This window comes from Ostrinia furnacalis, unplaced genomic scaffold, assembly GCF_004193835.3.
Source record: "Ostrinia furnacalis isolate ACB-3 unplaced genomic scaffold, ASM419383v2 OfSCF2765, whole genome shotgun sequence".
Taxonomy (NCBI): Eukaryota; Metazoa; Arthropoda; class Insecta; order Lepidoptera; family Crambidae; genus Ostrinia; species Ostrinia furnacalis.
In genome coordinates, this window is record NW_021133004.1 from 45,614 (window position 1) to 58,013 (window position 12,400).

The following is a 12,400-nucleotide window of genomic DNA, read 5'->3' on the forward strand; positions in this document are numbered from 1 at the left end:
ATAATAAGAAAGTTTTTACTATGGATAAAGAAGGATTTAAGTAAACAGATAATTACATTAAGGTAGTAAAAAAACTTTTACTTTAAAAATGTATGTAGAATCAGTCTGAAATAAACGGCCGCTTGGTTAGATGTTATCAAAGCACTATATGTATACCTACACAGTACTAAATCTTTTTTTTTTATCGGCCCTGTCCCCTGTTAATATAGCTAAAGATTGTAGGTATTGTAAAAGAGTTTTGTATAATTAACTATGTTTTCTTTTTTAATATCCTTCATTGTACACTGAACGCATAATTTTATTCAAAACCGCTTGTCTGTATACTGCTTAAAAGTTTAGAAATCTTTGAGTTTCAACAAAAGAGTTTGATTGCCCACTAAAAATTAAATCCACGTTCAGAAATTCCTAACTACGTTCAGGAAACAAATAAAACGCAACAATAGCACATAATAAAATAAACATAAAGTCCCTTTTCCCGCCGGAATGATTGCGGCCAAATTAAAGAACACCTCTTTTGAATTCATAATGGCCGCGTTCCTTTTTCAAATTTAATTTGACAGCGCGGTCCGAATCGCGCCTAATTCGTAATTAACCAGTATTCATAAAATAAATGTTGAATGCGATTGATTTGAGAAGTTTACAGAAGGGTTTTAAAACAATGGAGATTTTTTTTTGCGTAATTCTATCCTTAATTTTATTGGATTAAGACAAGGCTTTTTAAATCGTAAAAGCACCGTGTAGGTACGTTTGTAATTTTTGTTTTTGCAGATATTGTTTTCGGTCTGCAGTTTTTTATTTTTTTATTTCCAAATAGGTTTTAGCTAAAAGTTTAATTTAAACATGGCTGAAAGTTTCCCACCCGAAAGCCAAGAAAAAGAAAGTTTCTCGCGTCTGAAGTAAAACCTCAATATTTTTATCATGGCTTTACTGTTAATAACTTCCCAACACATTAACTTTGTTTGCCAGCCTAATCCATGATACACGGCCCACAGCCGCCATTATAAAAAGATTACCCGAGTAAGGGCTAATTTTATTAATTTATAATGCATAACACATTACCACCGCACTTTGTTTCTTAGTATAATAATATGTTTTTGTGTAGTGTAATTAGGGGTTTGGTTGAAAGGGCAAGGTTACACTGTACTTATTCCGTAGTCTGGAAAATTAGATTTTAATAGAAAACACACCAGCACATCAGACTATAAGCTTAGACTAAATTATAATAAACAACTTGAAAAAATCGTACTGCCTAAGGCGGGAATCGAACTCACGACCTTTCGCTTGCCGGACGACTGCTCTTCCATCTTAAACTATGTCTTTTTATTTAAGCTTTAATACCATATAATAGGTAAACGAGGCGAACTTTATGCCATTGGGAATTCTCTGCCAATTGACCTTTGGCCTAAGCAAAAAAAATCGTTTGGCAATGAATTGAAAGCAAAAATTTAGTTGTTTTTGCAAATAGAGTCTTACTATTAACGTAACATAATTTAAAACAAAAGTCTTTGTGATCTTATTTCGTCTGTAAGAAGTTTTTTTATATTTTTGGCGGCACTCCTATCTTTCCCTTACAAACTACCTACCTCCTAAAGGGGGAAAATTGGAATTTTAGTTCCTTAACACGACGTCTTTTGTATCAAAGGGCTTAGTGTGAGTTTACACCAAACGTCGTCACTAGTGAGCGCGTAAAAAGTGTCAACGTTTGATGCAAACTCACACTAAGCCCCCAGATTGTGCTGTATGACTGAATTTAATAAATAAATAATAATAAATAATAAATTCATTTATTATTTCCCACAACCAAAATTTAAAATTTACAATTAAAATTAAAACTAGAGTAAATTAAATACAGGAAACAAAAGGCCATGAGGTTCAGCTCAAGCTGCCTCGAGAGCAAGTCCCGGGCTGCGCTGTTTTTCAACCTTGCCCAGCTCTCTGAAGGTGACAGTTGGAGCAATTCGAAATGGTGCTAGCTGACATAAAAACTATGCATTACTGTTACCGTGTTTGCCTGTGTGTGTGTGTTTGTGTGTGTGTGTGTGTGTGTGTGTGTGTGTGTGTGTGTGTGTGTGTGTGTGTGTGTGTTTTACATTTAATTTACAAGAACATTCCTAACTTTCAAGATCTTGTAACTGAACACTGGCAAGTTTGAGTTTTATCTGTGAATTGGTTGTAACTTGTTAGAACAAAGACAGTCTAGTTAACTAATTTCAGTTAATCTCGAGGGCTAAAACCGATTGTTTCAATTTAGAGTTAGGTAGACGTGAAACTTGATATCTAAATGTTTTCAAAGAACTTCAGACTATCTGTTAGAGCTGCTTTAGAAAGACCTAAATAAGATATTTTTGTTAAAAAATGCTCTATTGCTGTGAATGCCTAAAGTGTGGTTTGTATTCATTACTAGATTAAACACTGGTAGAAGATCATTGTGAGATTTTTTGTCGATTGGTACCTACAGAGTTGGCTTATCGAACCCTCCAAAAAATGGACGAAATCATATTTCTCTTTTGTTAAAAGTTATTTCACTTGTTTTATTTCCAGGAATCGTGTCCATGCCATCGAGAAAACATGGAATTCCTTATTCATTCGAATTCCGTCCACTGCTGGACAATTCTTGTTATTCCTTTATAATATGAAACCTTAACAAACAAACGGGTATGAAAAGACTTCAAATGAAATAAAAGAAAATACTACCATTCATTTTATATTGGACATTCCAGTCCAGCACTGAGAATGCTTGTCAAATGCATTTTATTGTATCTGACTGACGTCATGGCACGTCTGGCATACCCCAGAACAAACAAAAACTAACCAATCCGGGAAGTCAGTCGTACGTCCACTTTGTACCGGAGAAAGCCGGGCATAACCGGTTTAGTCCGGTTTGCGCCGGTCAGCCAGTCTAGATTAAATTTTGCGAGCTGGCTAGATTAATGCCTTGGTCAAACGTACAGATTTATGACTGTGTATTCAACTGACGATTTGAGCAGTAAATAGTAATTTTGGGGACTGATCGAGCAAATCCCTGGACAAAGTGACATAATGAAAGTTTTAATACCGAAATCGCTTCGTGTGGCTTTCTTTGTTCGTTAACAACTTCGAAATTTGATCTGTCACGAATAATTTTGTCTAGAAAGGGAGTATGTGTGCCTTTAATAGACCCTGAAATCGATTTCCGGTTAGTTACTGAATGAAAGTGAGGAAATCTTTATTTGGCACGAGCTGACAGACCTTTATTAACAACTTTTACTAATAGTATTTATTTTCCATTTTTATATAAGTTTTATGTAAGGTTTTGAAACCAAGTTCAGATAAGTACAATATGGTGTTAGTAAATTTTTCTTTTCAAATACACACATAGTATAAATCTTGAGATAGGTTATAATAACAAATAGATATTTCCACTCCTGAATGAAAAAAGGAAATCTGACTCGTGAAGGATTTGAACCTCCACCCTCCGAAGGATATGTTCAGTATCTCAGCTATTCGGGACTATTCCCACCTCTCGTTCCCACCACTGCAACTCCTGTGTAGCCAGGATCTACAGCTTGACCGCCACAAAAACCCAACCAATGAAGGTCAAGTTTGTCCCGGGGGAAAGGTAAACTGTCATTGGACCCGCAACGAAATTAATCAAAAGTATCTCAGCTAGTGGGTAAAAAGGGAATACCGATTCCTCGTTTCAGTATAAGCTAAGTTCTTTATTTCATAGTTATTTCAGTTTTTAATAATAGACACCAGAATGATTGTAATAGACAGTGATGTTATTGCTCAGTTTGTGCAAATTGTCTAGCCTCCCCCTAGGCGAGGAGCTAGGATCCAGACTAGATTGAATCTAGGCAGCGATTACCTAGGACAGTGCGCCGAATTAGTTCCGGATCAGGGGGAACTAGACTCCTGTACCGTGCGCATATTACACCGTACACGTAAACAATACGAAATATTGGAATTAGCTAGGTTTTGCCTACGGATTTGGTTGATTTCGTGGAATTTATTCTGAGTTGCACCACCTTATTTTAACCATGACTACGAGTATATTATAACCATAGCCGGTGATTTTGTATGGAGTTTGACAGAATTTTGAAGTTTGTTATAGTTAAAGTAAAAAAGAGCAACCCAGCCTTAACTTTTGGCAGTTTTGTCTATGTGGATTAAAGTAGTCGTAGGTACTGCGTCGTACAGTTCAGTTTACTTTTTCTTTCAGGATTGGTTGACATTTTCATGAGTTTTTTTTTTGTTACGCCTTTCAACCTATTACTTCTGTATGAGGAAACTGATCCATAGATTTCGTGTTATGACGGGTAAGTAGTAATAGAAAGAAAGAAAGAATAATAATTTATTAGTTTAATTTTTTTTTATGCATAACAAGGCAGGTATTTGACCACAATCGCACCTGATGACCAGATATTTGACGGAATAAGTATATGACTTCACTTTTTGGCTCAAAGAAATTCAAAACCAGATTTCATGTTTTAATACTTGTTTTGTTTATTAATTGGGTTTTGTTGTTTTTTGTTTGTAATGTTTGTTGTAATTTGAAATCATTGATTAATTAACCGACTGCGCCAAAAGGAGGGTTATTATAAGGTACGTGATGTGCATGGCAAGAAAAACATTCGTACAAACAACCTAAACTTAGAACGAGCTGAAACCATAAAAACTCGTTAAAGTAACCTCTACCCCAGTTATTTCACTTAAACCGTTACATTCGTCTTGGCAGAACGTCCGGCGCAATTGGTATTTATGTAGCGGACTGTACATTACGCGATTACGCGCATCTGAATCAATCTTCATTGCCTACCCTACGGTGGAATGAACACAGCTCATTCATTATAAACCAATTTTGTTTCACATGTGAAGCGTGGAGCTAAGTTATTGATACTTGAGGTCATCACCATCATCAACCAGCGTCTTTAATGGCCTTCCCCACTGTGGGCCACGGTATAATATGCTGAGTGGAGTCCCATTGCGATTGGCATCGCTGTTGCGACAGGATAGCACTGCTCAGTTCACTTTTTATTTCCTTGTAATATTTATGTGCTATTTCTGTCTTTTTTTTCCGTATACGTTCTCTGTCCTTAACTGTACGAAGTACAGTGCATTCAACTCGCCCGTAAGCGCGCGGTCAGCATTTACCAATCTGACCCAATTTTAACCTTTTCATTATTTTAATATCTTTAAGTTAGTTCGCGTTCGGTTACCATCGCCGCGTGTACTCAGCATACCATTTAACCATGTTTAACCATTTTACGAATATACCAAGTTTAACCAATTTTGACGTTTTATATTATTTCATACTTATTAATTTGTCGGACTTACACCCGACATTAACTAAGTGATGTTCATCGTAATAAATGTTTCTTTCTTTCAACTTATTAAGTCTTCACTGCAGAAACACGACTCTGTCTCATCATCATCATCATTTCAGCCACAGGACGTCCACTGCTGAACATAGGCCTCCCCCAATGATTTCAATCGCCCGGTTGGCAGCGGCCTGCATCCAGCGTCTTCCTGCTGCCTTTATAAGGTCGTTGGTCCACCTTGTCAGTGGACGTCTCACGATGCGATTTCCACACACCCCGACACTCTAGGTAACTAACACTTAACAGGCTATCGGGAACTTTGCCAGGGGTAAAACTTGAATGTAGTCGTACTCGTAAATACCAAGACTAGCGGCCGCCCGCGACTTCGTACGCGTGGATCCCGTTTTACCCCTTAGGAGTTGAGTTTCGTAAAATCCTTTCTTAGCGGATGCCTACGTCATAACATCTACCTGCATATCAAAATTCAGCCCGGTCCGTCCAGTGGTTTGGGCTGTGCGTTGATAGATCACTATGTCGTTCATATATTATGATGCGGGCTGCGTTCACTTTGGCTTGATCGCTCCCAACAGAACACATCCAGTGTTGCAAATCCTTAATTAAGTGCTTATTATAAAAACATATTGTATCTTTTTACACACTAATAGTTCGTGCTAATACTAATGAATCGTATTTAATCAGTTTTCCGACCAAAATGCTTCCACCGTTTTCCCAATCAAAACACATTGACCATTGAGGTCACCATTAAAAGAAAAAACACCTTTCCAATAAGAAAAAGAAGGAAATAGCGCTAATTTTGCTAATTAACTGGCGCTTTATTTGCTGACAGTACCTTCGTCAATCACACATCGACCGGGCGAGTCAATCTGAATCTGAATGTAGGTAGGGAAAGTAGTACGAGTTGATCCCCTGGGGTAAGATGATCTTTCGCGATTGTGCTGAAACCACTAACGTCATTTAGTTTCTTTCACTGGTAAAACATAGCTCTGGACACATCCCCGCCTCAGTCAAATCGTAATGGTGGCATGAGCGATACATCGAATTTGACGAGAAAAAAGAAAAAGTGTGTACTTCTGATCTAAAATAGGCATGACTTTGAGCTTATGTTACTTTTATTCAAACAATGTTAAATGTAATTACTGTTGTCGTTAGGCTTTCTATTATGTTAAATTTTAATATTTTGGCCATAAAAAAGTAGCCGCGTACTTGTAGATTATTTTAGCAAATATTTAACAAAAAGTGGGACTTGGGTCAAGATGATCCCTTCCTATATGTACGAGATGATCCCTGGGAATTGAAACAAAAAAGTCAATGGAGTAGGTAAAGGGAAGTGAAATAAAAGAAAGAGAACTTCATATTCATATAACTCACCTGAGTCTGAAGGAGATGATATTGAGTGGCTGTACTGAACAGAAAAGTTTTCAAGCGATACCAAGGGTGAAGGATGGATAAAATGTTATGCATGTGGAAAATGGGGCCATAAAGCATGTGCTGGGGTAGAGGGTGATGAAGCAGGTGAATTTATTTGTGATATATTCAACACAGCTCCAGCCAAAAAGCGTTTCAATTATTTAAACGCTTTTTAGCAGGTACTAAGAAAGAATCAGTTATTTTCGTTATTTAATTCGTAAATGTTTTTCTTTTCTAACTTTTTAACGATTTGTTCGCATAATTAGGTACTCCGAAAGGAGTATAACCAGAATTGAATAGATCATAGAATAGAATCATAGGGATCATCTTACCCCTACCTGGGGATCATCTTACCCACAGGGGTGTACAAGATGATCACTTTGTAAGGTTTTGCAAAAAATGAAATATTTTAATGAAACCTCAATTAATTTATGGTTTTGAGTATGAGGAAAGTTGGATAGATAAATATACTAGTAGTAATCGTCTTTATTTTTGGTTTACCTTGAAAAATATGTATTTTACAGCGATTCCCGCTTAAGGGGATCATCTCGTACTACTTTCCCTATCTACCCTCTATCTATCTATCTAGGTATCTACATATCTGTTGCCCTGTTGCAGAGTGAGAGATTTATGTGGACTGTAGAGTGTAGACCATTGGGGAAAGTTACATCGTGCATCCAGATTATACTGTAACATTATTTTCAAGACGAGAGTGAATAGGCACTTACAGGGCAGAATTATGTACGTACCATCCTAGACTGCATCCCACTTAAAACCAGGTGCGATTGTGGTCAAATACCTGTCTTGTTATGCATAAAAAAACATGGTGGTGATATCAATTTGTAAATCATAACGATTAAAATTGCCTAAACAGGCGCTAAAAGTCTCAAATCTAGACTAAATTTCCAATTATTCGGTCCCGACTGTAGCAAAGAATACAAAATTCTAAACTAACTGGACTGTATCGGGTCCCGACTGTTGCTAAGAATACAAAATTCTAAACTAAGTAAGTACCTACCTACCTGGACTGTATTTTTGTTTTCAGTTTTTTAATGTTAGTTTTTTGCGCAGCAGTTCAGTTCACTTGGAAGATTTTGTTTTTACAAGTACATATATTTACTTGCAATAGAAAAAGTTGAAGTTGAATACACAAAATTGTGAGAGAACTACTAAACTTCTAAATAAGAAAGCAGAGATTATCAACATAGGTACCAAAGTGAGTGAAGTGAGTTTAACCACAGAATAATAATAAGTGTATTTTTTAGTGTTAAACACTAAAAAATTCAAAAAATTGCAATGTGCAGCGCAGTGTAACCCTTTTATTCTAAATAAAATATAAACCCTGGCTAATAGTACCCCTATTTTAATTCAGTATACCTGTCACTGTCCCTCGTGCCCACAACTCGCCACGAGTGAAAGTGACAAAACACGGAAAAGCGTAACCCAGTTGGTGCAAATTCGATAAAATATTTCGCTAGTTACAGTAACGTTCCGCGTCGAATTAGCGTCCGATCCGACATCGATTGGTTGATTGGCGTGATAAAGCTATTTGCATCGATTCTAGTGGTAAAGCTTGTGAGTGGTTTGAAGGGTGTGGTTTTGAAATGTACTTATCATTTCATGGCCGTTTGGTTTCATGGCCCACAAGGTGGACCGACGACATCATAAAGGTAGCAGGAAAGCGCTGGACGCAGGCCGCTACCAACCGGGTAACATGGAAAGCATTGGGGGAGGCCTATGTTCAGCAGTGGACGTCCTATGATGACGATAATGATGATGATTGGACGTTTCACGTACCAAATAGGTAAGTTTCTGAATGTAGACTACTTTTTACCTGCACAGACACAGGTAGGTAATTATCAAGGCAGCAGGAAGGCGCTGGATGCAGGCCGCTACCCACCGGGCGATGTAGAAAATGATTGGGGGAGGCCTATGTTCAGCAGTGGACGTCCTGTCCTGGCTTTATAAAAAAATGGCAAGTCTTCAAGCGGCCGATAAAGTAGCAGACACACTTGCGTTCCAAACGAAACTTCCTCAAAGGGGCGATCAAACTTCGAACAACGTTCTAATTAAAACAAAATCTTTTTATACAACTTGTAACTCCTTCCTTAACTTGGGGACGGGGCTTTGTCTTCGTTGAATATCTGTTAGGATTGATTATCTTTTTAAAACATTTCTACGGCAAGGCTTTTGTTTAGCTTAGTAAAATTGGTTTACAAATTTTACAATCCCTCCCAACAACTTATACATACACCCTAGTTGAACTCTGGCTTAAATAAACATTTAAGTATGGAAATGTCATTTTAATCCAAGGTTCATAAGAGGGATAAAGTAAACAATGATTCAGTGCAGTCCGCGTCAAATATATAGGTGTATATAGTTAGTTGATGATCGTGACACCGAAAGTGGCCAAAAACTTAACAACACAACCTTAATCCAGTGTACGAGTAATAAAGACGTGTTGCGACCTTGTAATGTAGTCCGGGAGCCCGTTCCAAAATTACTTTAGGCGTCATAATCGGAAAAGTCTGCAGCACCTAAAATTAACTGGAAGTTTGAGTGGATCTTTCACTTTTACCAAAACAAACAAATAAAGAATAAATAATGTAGGTATATTGCGGAATATTATCCGCTCTGCAAACCACTTAGTGAGACGGTCGTCAAAATTACCTTTTAAAATTATTCTTGTCGTGTCGACAACAAACCTACACAATGTCAGCCCTAAACAGCTACAAAGAGTGGCATTGTCAGTAGCATTCATTAAATCTTTCTGCGTGCAGTTGTTTGGGCACACATCATGATTGTGCTTCATCAGTCGAGCCTTTTAAAATTAAAAAATGCGCTTTATAGTTCAGTAAAGAACAAAGACTATTAAATAACTTTGTCAACTGAGATTCAATCTAAATAACAAGTTCATCACTGAGCTATTCCCAGCTCCCTCTAACCACTCCGTTAGAACAATTACATAGCGATTGCTCAGATTCCAGTAGATCCTTTGTGCTGGGGTCTTGTTCCTTAGAAAATGCAAATTGGATTAGATGGATGCGTTGGATACTTATTAGATAGTTCCAAGAATTCTGTACTTCACAAATAGACTTTAAATTATCTTTTAAAAGGCTTTATCTAGTGTAATAACAGTTACAGACACATATTATAAGATGTTTGTCAAGATTTTTTTTTCAAATGTTTTGGAAGTTAGCATTTCGATGGTCGGTTGATCCGATCTTAAGCCTATTGCTCTAATAAATCTCTATACGGAAGATCTGCGATGACATTTACTCATGTCAATAGTGGCAAAGACATTATAGCCTACCAGAAGAAAAGTATGCAAAAGATCTGCTACATCGGAAGTAGGACTCCCGGACTAATAAAAACCATTAATTAAAAACCTCAACTTCGTTTTCTAAATTCTCGCTGCACTTGGATTTACAACCTCCCGCTAACCGGCCGCTATAATACGTGAGTCAATAAATAACCCGTCAAGTCTCATTGGATTTATTTCGGTGCGGGCCTCAGAGACCCCGATACGTCTTGCCGGCCCCCGCAAATCAGCGAATGGCCAGGCCTTAAGGACCCCACGTAGGGTTATCAGAGAAAAGAACGGCAGGTAACTTCAGAAAATAATGGGCTTTCGAAATCACGAATATCTCATATTTAAACAAAGTTAGTTTCATGATTCAAAGTTAGTGATAACAGTGAAGTGTTGTTGTGAATAAATTAATGAGATTACATTAAGAAATTTAATAGCCAGAACATAGCGATCACTTAAACCAGACCCAGGCTTTAAGAGACACCCTAAGGGGGCGTCCATTAATTACGTGAGACAATTTTGGTAATTTTTCAACCCCCCCACCCCCCTTGGTGAGATTTGGTGAGATTTTTCCGGACCCCCTCCCCCTCCCCACAATCTCACAAGTTGGTTCGAAGCCTCCCGAATACGTTATGGCCTCATACTGAGCAGATACCAATTTGGTACAAATAATTCTTTTTTTTGCTCTTTATGTTTATAGCCTATCGAATAAATACCTATATGTATGTTTTCTTTCTTTCTTTGAGTATCCTACCAAATAAATAAGAAGGTTGGCCGTAGTAAGGACAATCTGGTCAGGTGGGGATTCTTGGATGGCTTAAACATGGAGTGCAGGTGCGGTTTTGTTCCCCAGTCGATGAAGCACCTGATGTCGTGCCCTGAGTGCCCAAGCAACTGCACTCAGGAGGATTTGATGAGTGCTGCTGAGAACGCCACTCTTGTGGCGGAGTTTTGGGCTGACACTGTGTAGGTTTGTTGTCGACACGAAAAGAAGAAGAATAATATGTAGGTCATTTAGGTCCTACTTATTCTTCAACTGGGACTCAAATCCAGAATCTCCGAGTCGAGAAAGACACCAGACCACACTGATGAACACGGTTAGGTAATATCCGAAGAATTGTGTCATCTTAGCCTGTGAGACCCAATGGTCATCTGATCTGAGACCGCGGTAACAATTTGATTTCTATTGTCTCGATTAGCTGTACTTGAAGGACAACTTTGCTCTTATTAACTGACAACGCACAGCCTAAACGGCTAAACGTAGGCACTTGAAATTTGGAAGGGACGTAGCTTAGGTACCGTCAAGGTGCACTAAGAAAGGAATTCCCGAAATTTCCGCGGAAACGGGAAATAGCGGGAAAATCCTTTTGTATGAAAAATCTAAATCGCTTAAGTTAGAACGCTTGAAATTTGGCATGCAGGTACCTTAGTAAACTTAAAGCTTAGTTACAACAGGATATTGCAAAATTCCCACGGGAACGGGAGTTAACGGGAAAAAACATTTCTATGAAAAAATCTAAACCGCGTAAGATAGATGAAGGGGGTAAAACGGGATCCACGCGTACGAAGTCGCGGGCGGCCGCTAGTTAGGTATACTATTTTTGTAGACCATACCCTACGGGGTGCCCTTAAGAGTGTTGAGAATTCGATATAACGCAGGTTAAATGTATTGGCGTGACCATCGAGGGTGGTGGTTAAATATTAATGTGCAGTAGATTTAACGACGAATTTTCAATGTAATTTATTAAAAAGTAGAAGTTTTCCTCGATTGGCTTCGAGGGGAGGTCAATAATGCTACGAAAATATGGGTAGGGAAAAAGTTTATTTTTTTAATAAAAAAAATATATAAAAAGGTTACTAACTCTCGTGGAATCTTATATGGCCGCTGAGACCGCGGTATCAATAAATTGATGTCTATATTGAGTATTTGGAGGGCTGTGGCCTAATTTTGATTTCTCACAAGGGGATTTTTTTTCTTTCACCTTTTTAGAACCACAATAGACTAAAACTAATTTGTAGAATTCTTGTGTTGGCTATAACCTAAATGTAATGATCGGTAAAGGTCGCGGGAAGTACCTACCTGCCTGGATGCGGGCAGCGCAGGACCGATTGTTATGGAAAGCCTTGGGGGAGGCCTTTGTCCAGCAGTGGACGTCATTTGGCTGAATGATGACGATGCAACTTTTGTTTAGCTAAATAACTGATAAGTTAGTAGAATTTATTCACAAAACAGCTGCTGATATTGCTAACATTAAAGTCTAGACAATGTGGAATGGAAAAATGTCTGGAATGTTTTACGACCGTCCAAAATACATTGCTATGGCAATAAGAGGGCACGTGGACAGGTTTAAGATATGCAAAA